This window comes from Antechinus flavipes, chromosome 3 (genome assembly GCF_016432865.1).
Source record: "Antechinus flavipes isolate AdamAnt ecotype Samford, QLD, Australia chromosome 3, AdamAnt_v2, whole genome shotgun sequence".
Classification (NCBI taxonomy): Eukaryota; Metazoa; Chordata; class Mammalia; order Dasyuromorphia; family Dasyuridae; genus Antechinus; species Antechinus flavipes.
This window is the reverse complement of record NC_067400.1, coordinates 475,554,572-475,575,879: the sequence shown is the minus strand read 5'-3', so window position 1 is coordinate 475,575,879 and position 21,308 is coordinate 475,554,572. Positions and strand designations below refer to the sequence as shown.

Genomic DNA, 21,308 nt, shown 5'->3' with positions numbered 1-21,308 from the left:
AATAATGTCCTACAAGTGATATATTTTTTATAAAAGACTTGGACGATGAATTTAAATAATCCAGAACTTGGAATCAGAAGAAAGAGTTGTTTTCAAGTTCTGCTTCCAATACATACTACCTATGTGACCACTGTTAAGCCACTTCACTTCTTTCAAATATTGGTTTTCTCATCTTTTAAAAAGTAGATACCTCCCACAATAAGGAAGCCACATTCTGTACAGGAATGAACCCAAGACCTTGGCATTATGAGCAAAGCAGGACAATGGAAAGCTGTGAAAATCCAGAGACATTTCCATCTCAAATCTTCTAATGGGTTACTTGTGCCTGACTATGGTAGAGCCTTCCAAGCTCAGATTGAACTGGTCAACAGTTCTACGCTGACCCCAACATCATGATATCATGTGTCCTCTTCAAAAATAAAGTATGAACAACATCTTCCAGGATTGTTGTATGGATTGAATGAAATAATATATTGTAGGGCACTTTACAACTTTTAAAGCATTACATAAATTGCTGTATTATTATTATTTTTATTAATGATGCACCAAATCAAATGCTGGTTTTTAAAAGATTGGAAAAATCACCGTCCCTGTTTCAGAGGAGTTTCTAATGTAGAAGAAAGCTACTACAGATAAGACAAATGCTAAAAAGAACTGTGATATGAGGTACAAGAATATAAGAAATGACCAAACAATGGTATGAGAGCTTTGAAAAGGAAGCAATTACTCAGATAGGGAAGTTAGATACATGGAGATGGCAGGGAAGAATTTCTGAAGGTGAAACTGTGTAAGGGAATCATTACAGATAGAGATTGTTCTTGTTGTTTGTCCTTTGTCCTTGAAGAAAAACAAAGACATTAGGACAATTATGTCTTGACTTGCAAGTGAATTAGATTTAAGTGAGGTGGAACTATGCAAAATCATCAGCCTCACTCTCTCCTCCAGAGTTATTGGAGTCCAAAAAGACAGGTCAAAATAAGTGGAGATGGCCCTGGATTCAGTGAGAGATCTTCACAGATAGAGAAGACAGTATGAAAAAAAGGGTATAGGGTTGAGAGGACAGGAATATAAAAAAGAATGGTTAATAGTTCAGTTTTCACAGCTTGCAAATTGGATTGTATTGGAGTAAGATTGGATTTAAGGCTCTTTCCAGCTCTGAAGTTCTATGACCAATGATTTTTCTTTGCTTATAAATTGATCTATTTTCCCCTCACATTTTGTGGGGAAAGGGAAAGAAGGATAAGAGCTGATGATTACACTTATAAAGAGGATTCTATCATCATTCTAAGGAGGGGAGAAAACTTGTATGCACATATACACATATCAAATACATATAGAATAGCAGGTGAACCTAGAGGGGAAAGCACCAGAATTGGTGATTGAGACTGGAATGGGGACCAGGAAAGATCTTTTGTAGAAAGAACCATTTGAGCTGACTCAAAGAAAGTCAGGGAAACAGAGAATTATAAACTGTGTAAATCCCCAAATGAGAGGCAAGGATAAAGAGGGAAAATATTCCAGGTAGGATGGGAAAGTCATTGCAAAGATAAGGAAATAGGAAATAGGAAAGTCATGTGTGAGGATAGACAATTAGGCCAGTATGGCTGGACAGTGACCTGAAAATGTAGAAAGAAGAAATTGATAAGACCAGGGAAACAGGAAGGGGTAATGGTATAATGACCTTTAAATGCCAAATAGGGGAATTTATAATTAATCATTGAGCAGGGAATGACGTGCTCTACTGCCAAATCTAGATTCAAAGTCTTTCTACAATAATGAGACCTGTCAGATCTTGCCTTCCAAAGCCATGGTCCTTAAGAATCCAGGGTCACATTCATATCATAATGAGGCATTTTTAGCATCCTTAATAAATTCATAATTTTAAAAAACCTTAAACTTATGTAGGATTTAATGTTTGTAAAGTTTAAACATTGTCTCATTTGAGTCTTCCAGATCTGAAGTTCTATGATCAATGACTTTTCCTTGTTTATAAACTGATTTGCTTTCTCTGTGACCTAGATACTATAGGTATTATTCATCAGACTTTCCAGTAGTGTGAAAATCATGATAATCTCTTGGCATAGGTTGTGCAGCCTGGATTCCCAGGGCATACATAAGAAATAAAAGCAGCTCTGGAAATGCATCCATGGTTTGCTTAAGAGGATTAAAGCAGGTAAAAGAGAAAGGTAAGATAAGTCCCTGGTCTCTAATTATCAGGGAGAGTACACCATTCTCAGCTGCTTTTAAGCTTTTCATCATCAATTTTCAGCTTTTGAAGGATGCATTTAACACCTTTGTTCCATAGAGTATTCCAGCTGTTATCTCAGCTATAACCAGCCCCTTCTGATGGGAGAAACAGAAACCTTAGGTGGGTGTGGCTAAGCGATTTACCTAAATTCTTACTACTAGGATTAAAATCACCAATGATTTCTTTTTCAGTCCTGATCTTCTGGGAACTGAATCCAGGAGATTGCCCAATTTCTACTACCACTGGGCAACTAGATAGAGAGACAGGTCTGGAGTCAGGGACACTCATCTTCCTGAGTTCAAATCCAGCCTTAGACACATTTTAACAGTGTGATCCTGGGCAAGTCACTTAATCCAGTTTGCTTCAGTTTCCTCATCTGTAAAATGTAAAAATGTAAAAAAAAAATGGAAAAAGAGATGGAAATGGCAAACCACTCCAGTGTCTTTGTCAAGAAAACCTCAAATAGTCAAATATGACTAAAAAATTACTTATTAGCAAATACCATTGCTTAAACCAGTTCTGCAAACAAATGAGACTTTTTCCAGTTCTGAAGTTCTGTGATCAATAACTTTTTTGTTTATAAACTGAGTTGTTTTCCCCTTCTCTTTTTTGGGAGGAAGGAGTTGGGGACTGGGGATTGCACCTGTAAAGAGGACTCTCTCTACAGATGCAAATTGGCAGCATTTTGATAACTTGTAGTCTAGGAAAGTTGAGGGGCCACCCAGAGATTATTTGACTTGCCTGTAGTTGCTTTGTCAGTATGCATCCAAGATAGGATTTTAATCCAAGTATTACTGACTCCAAGGACTATTCTTTATCTTTTATATAATGCTGAATTTCCAAACCAGAAAGAGAGAGTACATAAATAATATCAAACATCTTTCTTTTTCACTAATAATGGAAATTGTTACTTACTACTCCTCCCAGGAGAGAGAGCTTGGCAGTGTAGGATAGTCAATAGCATTTTGCACTGAGCCAGAAAGAACTCATCAATCAATCAATACATAAGCATTTATTAAGTGCCTACTTTGTGCCAGGCATCATTTGATCCTGAACATACAAAGATAAAATGACAAATTATCCAGGAGTTTCTATTCAAATACTTACAGCAATATTTACGCAGGATTCCATATGTTATCATACGCATATATTTTTATTTATTTAATATATATCTGTATATGCATGACAGGTAGGTGGCCCAGTAGACAGAGCACTGGACTTGGAATGAGAAAAACTCATTTTCATGAATTCAAATTTAGCCTTAGACACTTACTAGCTGTAATTCTGAACAAGTCATTCAATCCTGTTTACGTCAGTTACTCCTCAGTAAAATGAACTGGAGAAGGAAATGGCAAATCATTTCAGTATCTTTGCTAAGAAAACCCCAAAATGGGATCATGGAAAGTCAATCATGACCAAAATGAGTAAAGAACACAAAAATATTCACAAAGCATACACACACAGAGAAAGACAGACAGAGACAGAGAGAGACAAGAGACACCCACACAGAGAGAATAAATATAAAGTACTTTCATGGGGGTATTAACAATTGTGGGGGGTAGTAACAGTTAGGGGAGCTCATCAAGAAAGGGCTCCTGTAGGAGGTAGTCATGGATCTGAAGAGGTGAAGGTGAGGAGACAGTGCTTTCCAAACATGGAGGAATATTTAGGCAAAAGCCTACATAGGGGTAGGAGATAATATGTCATGTTGAGTATACAACAAAAAGGCCAATTTAACTGGATTACAACTGAATATGAAGGTGAATGATGTCTAATAGAAGCAGTTAAGTGGCTCAATGGATAGAATGCTGCAATCAGGAAAGAACCGGATTCAAATCCAGCCTCAGATACATATTATCTGTGTGATCTTAGGCACATCACAATGCTGTCTGCCTTGGAGAAGGAAATGGAAAACCACACAAACATCTTTGCCAAGAAAACCGCATAGACATTATAATCCCCAAGATCACAAAGAGTCAGATATGACTGGATTGTATTAACAAATGAGTAATAAGCTTGAAAAACTGCTGAAAAAGTAAGCTAGAACCAGATTGTGAAGGATTTTGAATGCTTAATAGAAATTTGTATTTCATCCTAAAGATAATAGGGAGCCACGGGGGCTTTTGGAGTAAGGTCATGACATGGTTGGAAGTTTGCCTTAAGGATATTAATTTGGTATCTTGCAGAGAATGAACTAGTTGGACAAAGGAAATTCTAGAGGCAGAGAAAACAATTTAGAGATTATTGCAAAAATCTTTTGAGAGATAATAAGAGCCTGAGCTATGGATGCTAAAGAAAAAAGAACTGCTGTTGAGATGATGGGAAAGTAGGATTGAACTGGCTTGGCAAGTGCTTTGATATGGTGGTAAAGGAGAATGATGTATCAAGGATATTTCTGAGGTTGTGTGTCAGATGATTAAATAAGTGATTCCCACCCCCCCCCCAGCCAAAAAAAAATAACTAGGGAAAGTAAGAGAAGAGGTGTATTTGGAGTCAAAGATAATAACTTTTACTTTGATTATTTTGTGTGTGTGACACCAACAGGCAATTGATGATGCATGACCAGAGTTCAGGAGAAAGACTCAGTCTGGATATATGAATCTGGTACATATATCGTGGTTTTGATATATTGTGGGTTGGCATAAGAAATTAAATGAAAATTTTATGGGAATTTTGCAGAAACTGCAGACAGTATGTGAAAACCTGCAGACAATACAGAAAAAGTTTAGAAACTCAGAAATGCATAAGATATATGTATAGTATTGTATAATATAAAGATATTTTTCTTTTAACACCACAAAAATTCAGCCTCCTCTGGTCTGAAAGGAGGGCCAAAATTTTTATGTGGATTTTCCAGATTGCAGGCGGACCATGCCTTTAATCTTGTCATGTGGAAAGGATAACTGTAAGTGATAGTGGAAGCCATAGAAATGGTTGAGTTAACCATGATAGTTAAAGTAGAAAAAAAAAAGGTCCTGATCATAGTTTTAGGACACACTTACATTTAAGGGGCAGGACATGGATAATCAAAAGAGAATCATCCAAGAAGACTTAGAAGAAATAGCCAAATAAAGCAGGAGAAACAAAAATGAGCAATGTCATGAAACCCCAGAGAGAAGGGAATACTTAGGAGAGGATGATGCTGCTGCCAAATATCACAGATGGGTCAAGCAGGATAAGGATGGGAAAAGCCCAGTTAGCCCCACAGAATGAGTCCTGCCCACCCTTACAAAGAAATTTGGTCAGCGTTGTTTTAGGCAAATGGCTTTGGAAAGTAAGAAACCATTGGTAACTCTGGAGACAACCTTTGGAAGCCAGATTGCAAAGTGTTAAGAACTAGTGAGAGAAGAGGAAGTGGAAGCAAAGAGAATAGCCAGCTTTTTTCAAGGAGTTTGGCTGTGAAATGCAAAAGAGATATAGGATGCTAGGCTAAGGCCAAGTGATTTTTTAAAAGGATACAGAAGACCTGACCATATTTAGATTGCAAGGAGGAGAATCAGTTGGTAGAGAAAGATTGAATATTAAAGAGAGGGGATGATTGAAGATTGCAGGATTGGGCTAGAAAAATCTTCAGATCTACACCATCCATCTGCAGACATCAGCTTAATGACAGTGGACAAGTCACTAAATTACTCTGAACCTCAATTTCTCCATTTGTAAAGTGTTGATGATAATATTTAAATTACAAAGTCTTTTTATATTAAATTTGATGAAATAGGTATATCACTATACTAATATCAGCTATTATTGGAAAGTGCCTTTAATTAACCTGGAAAAAATTAAGTTGCGGTGGTAAAGGAATTGGAAGAATAGTTCATGGAATGGAAATAGCTAGAGAGAAATGAGGCAATAAAAAATTCTTTACTCTACCTACATGCCTGAGCCTTGTTTCTGTTGCTCAGCTACTTAGATGGCCTTTTAAAATTGTGCTTGATATCTTTGGAATATCTCAATCTCCTAGTGGATTTCAATCAAATCTCCCCGACCACTTCCACCACAAATAATAATGATGGATTACATTTACATTTTACCCTTACACATTTCCTGGGAGTTAGGGACAAGGAGAGGAGAGATGGCTTAAAAATAAAAAAGACCACTTTATGAATTCTGGAAAAGTTGCTTCTTTATTTTCTCACTATTCAATTTAGATATTTTTTTTCCTTTAGTTTTTCAGTAGTTTCCAGGTGCCTGGAAAGAAGAGCCCAGAAAATCTTGCTCACTGGGACAATACCTTGACCTGCAGTGGGCATCTCAGAAAACCTGGGCAGAGGATTTGAGATCAGATAGAGCATAAAATGGAACTCCATCTCCAATAATTCTAGATTTAGAAATGTGAGGCACCTTAGCAGCCACAGAATCTTAGATCCCTCATTTTATGAATGAAGAAACTGAGCCCTTGATAAGTTATGATTTGCCCAAAATCACAGAGCTAGAAAGATCCAGATCTAGGATTCAAATCTATGTCCTTTGATTCCAAATCTATTCCATTTTATGTCGGTTTTCAAGATACAACTAAAACACTATCTTTTATGCAATGTCTTTACTAATAAACTCTTAACCACTTATGTTTTCACTCCCTAAACTATGCCTTAGTTATTTTTGCTAGTCTATATATGCTTTTATATATGGCATTATATATAACATATTATTATTATGTTATATATTATATATGTATGTAATGTTGGTTTCATGAAGGCAGGGTCTATTTCATTTTCTGCCTTTGTATCCCAAGTACCTAATACATAGTTGGTGCTTAATAAATGGTGATTGAAGAAGACTATGATCCTCCAGTCCACTGAGACAATCCCCTATCTGATTTCTGAATTTCTCCTTTCTTTCTCCTATCACCATCCACTTCCATTTTCTCCCTCTGTTTTTACATTTGAGTGACAAGAAAGGTCTTGGAGATCAGAGGTGACAACCCAGCACACCTAGGGAAATACATCAAGTGCGCATTTTCAGCATCTGGCAGGAATGAGGAAGAGGGAATAGAGGGGATAGCTGTAGGCAAAAACAGGGGGGGGGGGCTGGGAGAGAGGAAAGGAGAAGACTGAGATGTTTTTCTCCCCGACCTTTTACTCACTCCTGGAGGAAACAGCTTTCTCTCCTTTCCCCCACCTTTCCTCTTTTCATTCAGATATGATGTTTCAGTATCACATGGGATTACTCTAGCTCTCTTGCTCTCTTGCTTTCTAACTCCCTCCTCTCCTTACCCTTTAAATAGGTTTATTATATAGAAAATTCATTTACCGGAAAAAGAGAAATAGGTGGAGGGGGGGAGAGGGGGAGGGAGAGGAAAACAGGAGTGGGGAGTGGGAGGGGAGAGAGAGAGAGAGAGAGAGAGAGAGAGAGAGAGAGAGAGAGAGAGAGAGAATGGCAAAGACAGCTAGCCAAGAAGCAGAGACTGGAGGGGGGAGTGATTGAACCGGCGGAAGAGAGAACAGGATGGCACTATCCAGCTTCCAACCACATAGCCCCAGGCCAAGGAGAGGCACAGGTAGGAAGAGGTTAAGAAATCCTGAGCTCCGGAGACGGAAGCTATCCGTGTGCTGGTAATGGTTCAGATTGGAGAGTCCCCGAGAGAATCCTTGACTGTCCCTGCGCTGGCTCGACCAGTTACCCCCAAAGTTGCTGTTAGCTGGACACGGGGAGCACCCTTCTCACAAGTAAGTTGTCTTCTTTTTCTTTGTCCTCTATTTAGCAGCCTGGGAAACCTGGGAGCGATCAGGGGAGTTGATGAACTGAGCGAGCCTTTGAGGTAGAGCTGGAGGAGGCGTCCCTGGGGGATGGATGTGCGTGCCAAATTCAGCAGGTGGCCGCACTGCCAAAGGGCACCTGCTGCGGAGGGATTAGGCTGGGAGAGGGTTCCGGGTGGGGTTAAAAGTTCAGCTAGGAAACTGGAAGACAGTCTCGCTACCTGGACCGGTGAGTGGTTCAGGATTGTAGCTTGAGGATTTATTATTGCCTTTCCCTGGTTAGTGCTGACTACTCTAAGGACTATTGGGAAGGCTTCTGCAACGGTAACGAAGCTCTCGGTTCAAGGATGAGGATGAGATAAGAATGAGAGGAGAGGGGAATAGAGATGTATAGGGGGGGTCCCTTAGCTATTAAATGGGAAGGGAGATTCCTAGAGCATCAGTCTCTTCAAAAGTGTGGGGTGGGGGTAGATGGGGGTATCACATATAGGATGTAGAGAGGATTCTGCTTGCCCAAAATCTTCAATTAATCCAGTCCTTCTCTTTCAAAGCCTGCCAAGCAGTAAATACTGCTTTTCTTCACTATTACTTCCCCTCATAGTAGTAAAAGCTTAAAGGTCATCTGGTCCAATACCTTCATTTTACAAAAGCAGAAAGTGAGGCCCAAAGTGTTAAAATGACAAGCCCAAGACCACAGAGTTATAAATAGCAGTTTGAATTTGAACCCAGATTCTCTATCTCCTGACGATTTTTTCTCTATGACATATATTCTGGTTGCTGGCTATCAAGCTTCTTATAATGTTTATAATTATAATATTATAATGTTATAATATTATTCAATGAATCTTGTGGTCAGGATCTCTGTCAAGCCAGGCCTGAGGGGAATAATTGTATAACGGGAAGAACTATGGATCTGGATTGAAATCCTGGCTTTGCACTTTGCTGCTTGTGTGACACCGGGGAAGTTAATTCTTTGTATCTCAGTTTTCTCTACAAAATTAGGAGATTGGACTAGAATCTTAGGGGTTGCTAACCTAGACTCCATGGATAGATTTTAGGGGGTTAGCAAAATTGGATGGGAAAAAAATTACATCTTTATTTTTACTATCCTCTAACTGAAGTTTAATATCTCCTTTCATTATTAATGTAGACAACAAACATTCTAAGAAAATGTACATTGGCTTCAGCAAACTGCCAATGGGCTCTATAATGCAAATAAAGTTAAAAACTCCTAAATGAGATGACCCATGAAGTCTCTTTCAGCTCTAAATCTTATGATTAATATATTTAACCACAGTGAATCTTACCTCTTTACAGAGAAACTCTGTAAGTTCTGTTTTGTAAGCTCTGTAAGTCTGATACCTTTCCAAAAGACATGTATCTTATCTGCATGAATTCCTCTGGATTTTAGGAACAGAATAGGTTCTTTTTTTCCATACCTATCCCATCCCTTACTCTTGAATGTTCAAAAGTTTCTATCTAGACATCAGATTGAGTAGCATAAGCTCAGGAATTATGCATGAAAGTCTTATCAAAGCATTAAGGGCAGAGAAGAGTGGTCTAGTCTTTCATATGGGTCCTGCATTATCTGGTCCATATTTTCTGGCACCATCTCAAAGTTCACTAACTGGTAGGAATTCAGTCCTTAAGCTCCTAAAGAGACAGGCTGAAAAAGGCTCGGTAAAGAGAGAGTTGTAGAGGATATTTGCATTATCTAGACCCACCTTATCACACTTTGAAAATAATACAAAGGTGTGTGGTGTGGGAAGTGTGTGCTGGTGTGTGGTAAAAAGCAAGGAGAAATTGTAGCTCTAAGAAGGAAGGACATCATTCCACCTACAGGTGTAATGTAATAGAATTTACCCTATTCAGTGGTGAGAGGAAAGTGAGGGAGACTGGGCAGGGTGCAAAAGTTAGGTCCAGAGAGGGTGGTTTGAGAAGCAATAGAACTAGACTCCAGTAATATATAATGTCTGAGCTATTACTGGAGATGTCAGCTCATATATATGGTGTGCACAAACATATCAGGACAGGGCTTCCCCAGAGCAATACTCCATACCCTTAAGAGGGATCATCCATCCTAGTCTCAATATCCCAATTCAGGCCCAATTCAGAGCCTCATAAATCCACAAACAGATGGATGTACCTGCTAGGAATTATGAATAGGGCCCAACCAGGTATTTCTTACCAAGTTCCTGTCCAGATGGTATTGAAGCATTATGTCTACCCTTCTAGAGAGATGGGTCCAGGAGGGTCCAGTGTGCCCGCACTAGAAGAGAAGAAACCAAAGAGTCAGTCAAATTTATGAGAAAAGAAGAGGACTTCCTATACCTTCCTGTGGGTAGAGCTTTGTGAGTCAGGACTATCCAAGCCACACATCCCCAGGGTTTCCCAACACAACTTTCTCAGAATCTGTGCTTTGCCCAGAGTATCCTGGTACTTCAGAGCCTGTCCTACCATGGAATCCAGCAGAGACATCAGGTCAGCTCAGCCACAAACAGCAGCTCCTCCATGATTCCCCAGCTGCCTGCTGCATTCACATCAATCAGACTGAATCTCTTTGTTGTCCCCACAGATGCTTCCCTCGGCCCCAGATTTTTCTGCAGTGCCTGGCATGAACTCTGGTCTGGGGATTCTGACGTCTGCTTCAGTCTATATGTGATGAAGGTAATGAAACAGCAGGGGAGACCAATGGGAATGCCCATTCGCCAATTTTCATTTCCTCTGCTTTCCCTGAAAGCCTTCCTGAACTTTGTGTTTTTAATAGCTAATGGGTGGCCAAACACACTCCACATAGTAGAAAGGCATCCATGACCCATTTATGTTTAGTCCAGAGGCTGTGTTGTTACAGCATAGATCCAGGGCACTAGAGCAGGACAGAACATCCTCCTCTAGTAGCCTGCATCCATAGATCTCTCAGTTTCTCCACCAACAAAAGGCCTCAATATCCCTTTTCCACAGTCCATCAGTGAATGGCCTGTTTTGCATAATGCTGTGTATTTAGAATTCTAGATTGGTCCCTCATTTTACAAATGAGGAAACTGAGACCTAGCACACTTTATGATTCTTCCCAAGTCCCAAAGTTAATCAATAACAGGTCATATGCACCAAGTGGTGTAGTGGAAAGAGAGCCTGACTTAAAGTGAATCAATATCAAGATTCAAATCTCACTTCCCTTTGACCACTGATAAAAGCACCCTTCCTCCTCTCTGAGCACTCATTTCCTCATCTGTAAAATGGAAATAATAATATCTGTAATACTGATTTAACAGGGCAGATAAATAGCACAATGGATAGAGCACTGCCTAGAGCCAGGAAGCCTCATGTTGCTGAGTTCAAATCCAGCTCAGATAGCTGCTAGCTGTGTGATCCTGGGTAACTCAGTTAACCCTGTGTGCCTCAGTTTCCTCATCTGTAAAAGGAGCTGGAGAAAGAAGTGGCAAACCACTTCAGTGTCTTTGCCACGAAAATCCCAAATGGAGACTCAGACACAACTGATAAAGACTGAACAATAACAACAACCTACTTAATAGGATTGTGTGTGTGTGTGTGTGTGTGTGTGTGTGTGTGTGTGTAGGATGTCCTAAAATCTTGTTACAGTTTTAAGCACTTATAGCTTAAGCTAGGGTTCAAACCTCAAATCCATTGTTTATTCCACCATACTATGAACAAGTCAAAGGAGATTTTAAAATCCTATCCTCCATTAAGTGTCAGGGTTACCCCTTTTCTGTTGATAGGTTTTAAGTGTTCTGGAGAAGCCAAATCATAGTTCTGAACTGGAGACTATTCTGAAAAAGAATCAGCTTCCTCCTCTAACTCCCCAGTCATAATTCCATAAAACTCTACAAAATCTATAAGAAAAAGACTTCAGATTCTCTCATGAGAAATGATTTTGGATTCTCTGTGCTGATGGAGGGAGCAATGACAGAGAATTGTCTATGTGGCCTTGGAGTGTATTACAGGATCATTTTGGCAGCAAATTTATATTTCTAATTATGTTTTTCTAAAGTTAAAATGTGTTGTAATCCCTGATCAAATGTTGCCTGAGTACTTTGGGGAAAGAAAAAAAAAATTGAGGGAGGGAGGGACAAGTAACTGGGCCAACTAAGTGATCTAAGAGAGATATGAGGGGATTAAAAATTCATTGTAATAACTCAAGGTAGCTTAAATACTTTGGCTACATAATAAGAAAACAGAATTCAGTTGAAAAGGCCCTGATGTTGGGAAAGATTAGAGGTAAAAGAAGAAGGGGAAGGTAGAAGATGAATGAGATGAATAGATAGTGTCATGGCAGCAACCAACATGAATCTGAAAAGACCCAGGAGATAGTAGAAGATAGAAGGGCCTGGCCTACTTAAGGTTCAAGAAGAGTAGGACGTGACTGAACAATAGCCACAACAAAAGTAGACAGCCCACCTTCAGATAAATATTTGTTCCATTTATTTGAAAAAACAAGAGTTGGCTATATTTTTAAGTATGGTTATTCTGATTAGGGTGGATACTACCAACAACAAAAGGCTTTTCTCAACTTCCCTAAAGTTAAATAAAAATCAATAATTTTAAAGTGTAGTAGAGATAATTAGACTCAGCAAAGAGCACTGGAATCTGGTTCTTGGGAGACATTTTTAAAGATAAGGAGCTGGCATCTTCTTCCTAGGATGACTTTGATCCAGGCCTTCATAGGAATATTGAGATAGACTGGATGAATTCCTTCCAACCCAGTGTCATTCTGATTTTTTTTAGTTCTTCCCACCTTGGCATTTAGATAAGCGGGCTATTCTTGTGAACAGAGGCCCTGAGAGGGGAGATAGTTTTCCAAAGATCTTTGCTGCAAGTTAAGAGTCTGAATCAGGCTTTTAACACGTGGCCCTAGAGGCTGGTTCATTATCTTTGTAACCCAGGGAAAGAAAGAGACAGGAATAATCTGATAGGCTATAAGCCACTCTTTGGCCAATAAAAGGGAAGAAGAGGGAGAGTCTGGCTCTTAGTCATCTGTCTTTGTATCTCTCTCTCCCTGATGACTGTCTTTGGGATTGGGTACTGTTTGCCCCAACTGGTTTGGGTATGTGCTGTTTGTCCCAATATAGCTAATATTCTCTACTTTAAAGCCAAGCAGTCCCCGCTTTTATGAGCCAGCATTTTCTGGCTTGCATTAGAAAAGAGAGGGATGAAATGCTTCTAATACACTGAAAAAGAAATGCAATCAATCATTGATTGCATTTCTTTTTCAGTGTATTAGAAGCATTTCTAATTACCAACAATGATTGATAGCCCAATTCATTGCCTACTATGCATATAAACTGCATTCATAACACCTACTACTATGTTTTACCTAAGTCAGAATAAAAAGATATATACTTATGTATGTATGTGTATATATGTAAAATGTATAAAGATATAAAGATATAAAAATATATTTTACATATATATATATTTTACTTAAACCAGAATAAAAAGATGTAGGTATATATTTTACTTAAGTCAGAATAAAAAGAAATATATTTATAATAGAATCCCTGTCTCAAGCCTATTTTAGATCTATCATTTCTTCTATAATCCCACCATCACTGCTTTAGCCCCCGGGCCTTTTCCCTTCAGACTTAAATTATTAAAGCAATCTGCTAGTTGATCTCATTGTCTGCAAGGTCTTAACCTTCCAATCCACCCAACATACCATTGTCACATTACCAAATAAAATATTGTGGGTTTTTTGTTTTGTTGTTTTGTCTTTTTCTCAAAAACTTACCATATTGCCTACCTCACAATTAAAAATTTTGTGCATCCCAATGCACTCCATGTTATGATTCCTACATGCAAAATTGCATTTCTTATTTCCTAAGACACCTTGTCCATTTCAGGCAGGCATACTTCACTGCTCCCAGCATACATTATTACACTTAAAAATCTATACTATATTAAAAATGTATGTACCACATATAATATACACATATAATATGTATCCATTTCATTATATAATATAATTTGTCTGTTTTATTATACATCACTCCCTTTCAGACACCATTTATTCCTAGTCAAACTAACCACCCTGCTTCATAGCACATAGTAGGAGCTTAATTAGTGTTAGTTGACTATCTGTCATCACACATGACGTTCCATCTTCCCCCACTGTGTCTGTACAGAGACTATCTCTCATGGCTGAAATCCGTTGCCCCTCTCTCTCCCCCTTAGAATCTCTATTTTCCTTCAACATCATCTCATTCTAAGGCTTTTCTAGATTTCTCCAGCTGCATCTCCAAAAATTGATTATTAATTTATATGTAAAGTGTTCTTTTTCTTGCTGGAATGTAAGTTTCTTAATGGGAGGAATTGTTTCACCTTTGCTTTATAAACCCTAGCAGGGTGCTTGACATATTGTAGGTGATTTCATATACAGTAAATTCCCTATCTGGATCATAAGCTCCTTCAGAAAAAGAATTGTATCTCATACTTAAGCTTCAAAGAATATAGTGCTAGAAGAAATACTCTGGAAATGGCAAACCAGTCCAGTATCTCTGCCTAGAAAACCTCAGATAAGGTCATGAAAAGTTGGACACGACTAAAATGACTGAACAACAGACCTAAGAATCCTATTTTTCTAATACTCAGACCAGATAATTTGACCTTGCAGAGGATGACTAGAAACCTCTTACCATTTCCTTATTTATTTTGAAACAGAGTGATAAATTGGTTAGATCACTAGCCTTGGGATAAGGACATGTTGGTTTAAATTTTACTCAGATATTTGTTAGTTAATTCTGCTTCTATTATATCACCACTCATTGCTTTTGTGTCCTCATTTATAAAATCGGGATAATGCTACTTGCAATATTTGTATCAGAGAATTGCACAAATAACACACCTTAAAACACTATAAATATAAGTTGTTATTAAGTTCTAGTTCTCCTTAAATATCTTTGGCCTATAGTCTTGAATTTGAAAGTCACTATCCTTCATATGAAAAAAATATTCACAAAATACGAATTTTGTGGTTCTGTTCTTTAGTAAACATTTGTGACAGTACCTTTATTAAGTACTTAATTGTGTGGAGAATATCTACACCAAACAGTAGTCCTATCCTTTTCTTGTTCTTCTTGCCACATAATATGCTTTAAAATGCTTTTTAAAAATTATCCCCTTAACATTTTTACAAGCATCAGCTCATCATGATTTTTAGCATTAGAATCATAACATCTTAGAAATTTAAGGAATGGAATTAACTATCCCTTGACCAAGAAAAGTACACTTCTGGTACTTTTCTTATATTTTTTATATTTTCTTGTTTATCTTTGTTAACCTTCCATTCTTTGTGTGTATGTATATATATATATATATATATATATATATATATATATATAAATGTTTTATTATTTTGTTTTTAATTTATGGAGTAAAACCAGCATTTTCATAACATAGAATATTACAAGACATTCTTTTTTGAATTAGAGAGCTTCTTGTGCAGCAACACTAGTTTCTAGAGAAATCATTCCTCCACTCTTTTCTTTCTGATCCTTATAATTTGCAGTTTCATTGTCAGAATTTCTGTTTTGAGTCTCCTATTTTTCTTGTCAGCTTCTTTTTTTCCCTCAGATTACTGAAGTGTGTGTACATGGGTGTGCGTGTGTGTGTATGAGTGTGTGCGTGTGTGTAAATTAGAGCTAATCTGCTAATGGGGGAAGAATTCAAACTCTCTCTCCATACTTTGTACATTGGTCCAAAAGCATATAAAATCATATAGATTGTTTTCAGCTCTTTCCTCTGTCACTTCCTTCTACCAAGTTCCTTCTCTCTGAGATTTCTTCTATACCTAGCTCCTACAACTTACAATCTTCTATTATTCTTCCTTTCTGCCACTCAGATATTCTCCATAGTTTTGTTGTTGCATTTGAACATTTTTTTCTCCCTCTCTGTCACAATTTTAGAATTAAAGATCTCTAATCAGACTGGTAATCCTCCAGCTAAAGCTGTTTTTCTTAGTCTTCATGAGGTGAGTTTTGAGCTCTATTCCTTGTCAAGAGCCCATCATTCTTAAGCCATGATCCAGAAAACCTAATCCTGTTCTTTGATACTATCTACATGACCAGTTGTTCACTTAATGCTTTCTCCCTTGGCTTCCAGAGTCTCAAGATTTCACTGGAAGAAGAGATTTAAAAATATAATTTACATTTCAACACTTTTCACTTTCTTCTCCACGACTTCCATATACTCAACATACACCCTTGTTTCCCATGAGTGTTTCTCACCTGCTACTGAGCAAATCAGCAGAATATCTACATTCTGTTTTTAGTAGAACCAGGCCCTATATGCTCAGAAAAGTGAAAACATTAAAGAAAGACCTTTGATTTTACAACTCAGATGGATGGGAGCCTATCACATTATCACAGTCATATATTGTTATGATGGAAATTTTTAAATGCATTTCAACAGAAACCCAGGGAGATTTTCAACTGGAGAGGTGTGCTGCTTCCTTCACACTCCCAGAGCTTTATTTCTACTCATAAGCTCTTTACCTGAGATCCAATCATGTGTCTCTAGCCACCCATTGTGCATTTCCACTTGAATAACTGCTAGAAGCATAAACCCACCTTCTCCCAAGTTAAGCTCTCCATTTGTTTCATGAAAACTAATTTCCCCTTCATGATTTCCTTCATTCTAAATACAACAATGACATCCTTTCAGGTGCCAAGTTTGAAACTTTGGAAGCCTTATCCTCTTGAAGTCTGCTTGATTCTTCCTTTTAAATGCCACTCAAGACATCTCTTCTTTTTTTTTTTTTTAATTTCAGGGCTTCTACCCTATGACAACTCTCCCCTTCTCATGCTTGGGTTGAGAGGTTATTATTCCAATTATTCTTCCCCTACTAACCCTGATCTGTTCATCCTTTTGCTTTATAATTTTTCTGATTGACTGTTATTGTTCAATCTCATCCTTGTTATGCCTTGACAATTAATTTATTTTAGAGGGAATAGTGTGAAGATTCCTTGAATGAGCAGAAGATCTGGATTTGCATTCTGGTTTTGTTACTTATGAGACCTAAAATAAGTCACCTTGGTCTCACTTTTTCTTCTATAAAATGAGAAGTTTAGTTAGACCAAGGGTTTTTAACTGGGCTGGGCTGGGGAGGGGATGGAAGCTTGGTGAGGAAAGAAGGAGACTGGAAACTTATTAAATATTCCAATAATTGTATTTTGATATAATTAGTTTTCTTTGTAATCCAATGTATTTTATTTTATGCATTAAAGACAAATTATTCTCAGAAAGAGCCCATATGCTTTCCCAGACTACCATAGAGGTCTAAGGCACATAAAAGTTTAATAAGCCTTGAACTAGCTCACCTCAAAAATCTCTTTTAGTTCTCAAATTCTATGATCAAGTGAGATAGTTCATATAAAGTGCTTTACAAACCTAAAAGGGATATATAAATATCAATTATCATATTCTCATTGTTTTTTATTTGGTTTACATTTACATTCATAGATTATATCTCAAATCCCCAAAGCCTTTAAATTATGACATAACTAATGGCTCAATTATTCAATTGAGGAAGGCTGGTATTCTGGGTTTCTATCAGAAAATTCATCCAGTAGTCTAGCTGTTTGGGGGCTGCCAGGATAATTTCTTAATCTTTTCTACCTTTGGTTAGAATAGACTCTTATGCTATTTGGTCATTCATTCTGCTTAGGATTGTTTAATATTTTATATTCTCATCTGTCTTGGAAAGACAGATGAATAACTACTTTTGTAGTTAAATAAAAAGCATTAAAATGTTGGTTTTGTGGTTTTTATTATTATCTCTTTTTAATGGATTTCAGATAAAAGTTATTCTGCAACAAGTGACTAGTCTGCCATATTATTCTTTTATATTTAATGCTCTGTGGATGATTACACAGGTAGATTAAGTAACTGCTTCCTATAATTTAGCAAAATTATTGGAATGTGAACTCACTCTTTGTAAGATCCCTGAAATCATTGTTAGATTTATGCTAATAGTAGACAAGGCAATATAAGTGCCTCTTCCTATTCCCACAATGGTATTTATTTCCTCTAATAGGTGTCTATATTTTGACTGACTTTTTTCCTTTTGGTTCCATGTAGCTGGGAGTATTTGATATGGCAACATCTAAACAAACTATTGTTTTTAAATTGTTATGGGTCATTGTTATATGCTGGAAATCATAGACAATAGGATTTTTTAATTTATTTCATTTTTTCCCCATGATAATGCTCTACTTTGGAAATGTTCTAGGCACAGTGAATAGAGCACCAGCCCTAGAATAAGGATTTGTCTTCCTGAGTTCAAATCTGACCTCAGATACCTATTAGCTGTGTGACCCTGGCCAAGTGGCTTAAACTTATTGCCTCAGTTTTCTCATCTGTAAAATGAGCTTTAGAAGAAAATGGCAAACCACTCTGATGTCTTCACCAACAAAACCCCAAATGTAATCACAAAGAATCAGACACAACTGGAAAATAATTGAACTCCAGTGTTCTGGTTTTAGTATAATTTATTTTGAATTTTGAAGGCTATTTTAAAGTCTGCATTTTTGTCATTTGGTAATTTATGAAAAATAGAGTTTCTGATGTATAATTTTACCTGCCAAATCTGTCATGCTAGATATTCAGCAGGTACTCAGATTTTGCACCAGGATGTGTTACATATTTCCTATCTTATTATTATTGGTCTTAGAGATCAGCTAGTCCAACCCCTCATTTTATTCATAAGAAAATGAAAGTTCAGATTTGGTAGTATAATTTTCCCAAGGTCCACAGCTAATAAATGCCAGAACCAGTATTTGTAATTCCAAGACAGAATTTCTTCCCCTTTTCTGTATCCTGGATCTGCTTTGGCAGTCCAATGAAGCCCATAGGACCCTTCTCAGAATAAGGTTTCTAAATGCATAAATTCAACTACACTTATGTTGAAATACAGATATTACATTAAGGAAAAAAACAACAATGAATGATACAATTATAGAACAGGCACAGAAATGTTTTGACTTTTGTATTTTTATTTTCTCATTCCCTTTGATTCCTTTCTATCAATCTCTTAAAATAATGTCTGTTGCCATCTTACTCACTCTCTAAGGATCTCATTTTCACTTTTTGGTGTCCCTTCTGGCAATCTCAAGCCTGTATTTGACTCTCAATTGACTTGTTTATCCAGGATTGCTTTCCCTGGTTCCTGCTCTAGGTGCAGGTATGAATGTTCATGTTTTCTCATCTATTCATATTCTTTCTTCATCTTCTTTACTGGGTCCTTTTGGCGTCTTTCTTTTTTCTCTTACATTCCCAGTCCTCATGATAAACCAACACTAGCCTGGAAGTCCATCCTTTGGAATGTCAAGAAGATGCAATGATTTTACATTTTGATTTACTTATTAAGCTTCTTTATTAATTAATTAATTATTAATTAATGATAATAACAGACATTTATATAACAGTTGATGGCTTACAAAGGATCTCTTTTAGGTTATCTTTTGTAATCCTTACAGTAGACCCATGGCAAAGTAATATTACCCCTATCTTGCAAATAAAGAAACTGAGGCTGAGAGAAGTACAAGGATGTCCCCTAACTCACAGGGCTGGTGAGACAGAACTACAACTCATACTCAAGTCTTCTAAATCCAAAACAATGCTCATTGCATTATTACAAATATGGATGTAATTTTGTGTGCATTGCATGTATTTATGTGTAAATATATATGACATTTATGACACATGTATATATGACAAAACGCATGGTATACATATGCTTGTGATTACATATATGTACATCTATGTGGGCACTGTGTCTTGCATAGACACACCATGCATGTATTACGTGTACATATAAAAGTAGACATGAATACGTGCACTGTGCTTGTCCATATATGATGTGATGGAAAGGGCATTGCTTTGAGTTCAGAAGACCTAGGCCATTGTCCCAATTCTGTCACTTACTAGCTCTGTGACTTAAGGCAGAACTATCAAACATACTACTAGAAGTAGATTAACATATAATTAAGAAATATTTAACCAAACAAAATATAATACAGGTCTTCTTAAACCTTTTCTACTTGTGATCCCTTTTTGCCTGAGACATTTTTACATGACCTCAGTTATTTAGGTATATAAAAACACTTACTGATAATAAATCAGAATTTTGTGACCCACACAAACCCCATATGGGATCACAACCCACAGTTTAAATAGCTGGGCAATAAACTTAGCTAGAGCTAATATTTGGGTTTTTTAAGTCCATGCTGTTCAGTCATTTCAGTCATCTCCATTTGGAGTTTTCTTGGCAAGGATACAGGAATGGTTTGCCATTTCCTTTTCCAGTTCATTTTATATTTTATATTTAATTTATATAAATTTATATTTAAGGAAACTGAGGAAAACAAGGGTAAGTGACTTGTCCAAAGTCACACAGATAGTAAATGTCTGAGTTGGAATTTGAACTCAGATCTTTCTGACTCTAGAACCAGAATTCTATTCACTGTATTTTATCGAACTGCTCCTTTTCTAAATCCACATTTGCCAGGGTCTTTATGTACAATGTCTTATTGCCTCTCTGAATCTCATTTTCTTCATTTGCAAGATAGTGGCAATAATATATACATATATGCATATAATGCTTATTTCTATGTATATAAAATATATTGAAATAGTCTATGTGAACATATACATATATATATGCATTTATATATAATACATGCATATTATATATACAGAGCACAAGTGAGATGAAAATATATAGCCCCCAGTTCACAAAGAAATGCTTTTGTAGTTTTGTATGATTTATCTAAGGGGGCATTCCCTTCAAGGATACAGAAAGCAACCCATACACTATTCCTAAGCCTGGATCATCCTTTACATCAATCTTCCATAAGACCTAGCTACCCAATCCTTGGAGGACTTGTTTTTTACATATTTTCTGAATACCAATGAAGCACTCTTTTAATGTATTATTACTCATGCTGCATGCATCCATCACTACAGAGACATCTACAGTTGTTTCTATTGTTTTCAGCTGCTTTCTCTGTCACTTTTCTCTTTTCTCTTGAGAGTCACTGGGTTCCTTGTTATTCTTCTTAGGTTTCATGCCTGACATTTTCCAAGGACCCAGCACTAGAACTGTCCATCTCAAAACTCTTGTTCTTTTATATGATCATTTCCTCTCCTTCTCAGATCATATCACCTTCATTTCCAGCCATCTCAAAAATGGATCTTGTTATAGAATCAGCATATGTGCAGATCTTCAAATGCAAATATTTAACAATAATTATCAAAAGGAATAATAGGAATAAATTATCTCTACAATTCTGAAGAATATAAGTTGCATATCTTTGGATAATCCACAATTAAATGTGAAGTGAAATAGATTT

General features: G+C 37.0%; 1 protein-coding gene across 1 annotated transcript in view; it reads left to right on the top strand.

Moving 5' to 3' along the window:
- Positions 1 to 7,629: 7,629 nt before the first annotated feature.
- Positions 7,630 to 21,308, top strand: part of KCNJ5 (potassium inwardly rectifying channel subfamily J member 5) — a 47,816-nt gene continuing 34,137 nt past the window's right edge. Inside the window, exons 1-2 of the mRNA XM_051986690.1 lie at positions 7,630 to 7,914; positions 10,520 to 10,611. The gene's annotated coding sequence lies outside the window, so the exon portion shown is untranslated. The remainder of the gene's footprint in view (positions 7,915 to 10,519; positions 10,612 to 21,308) is intronic.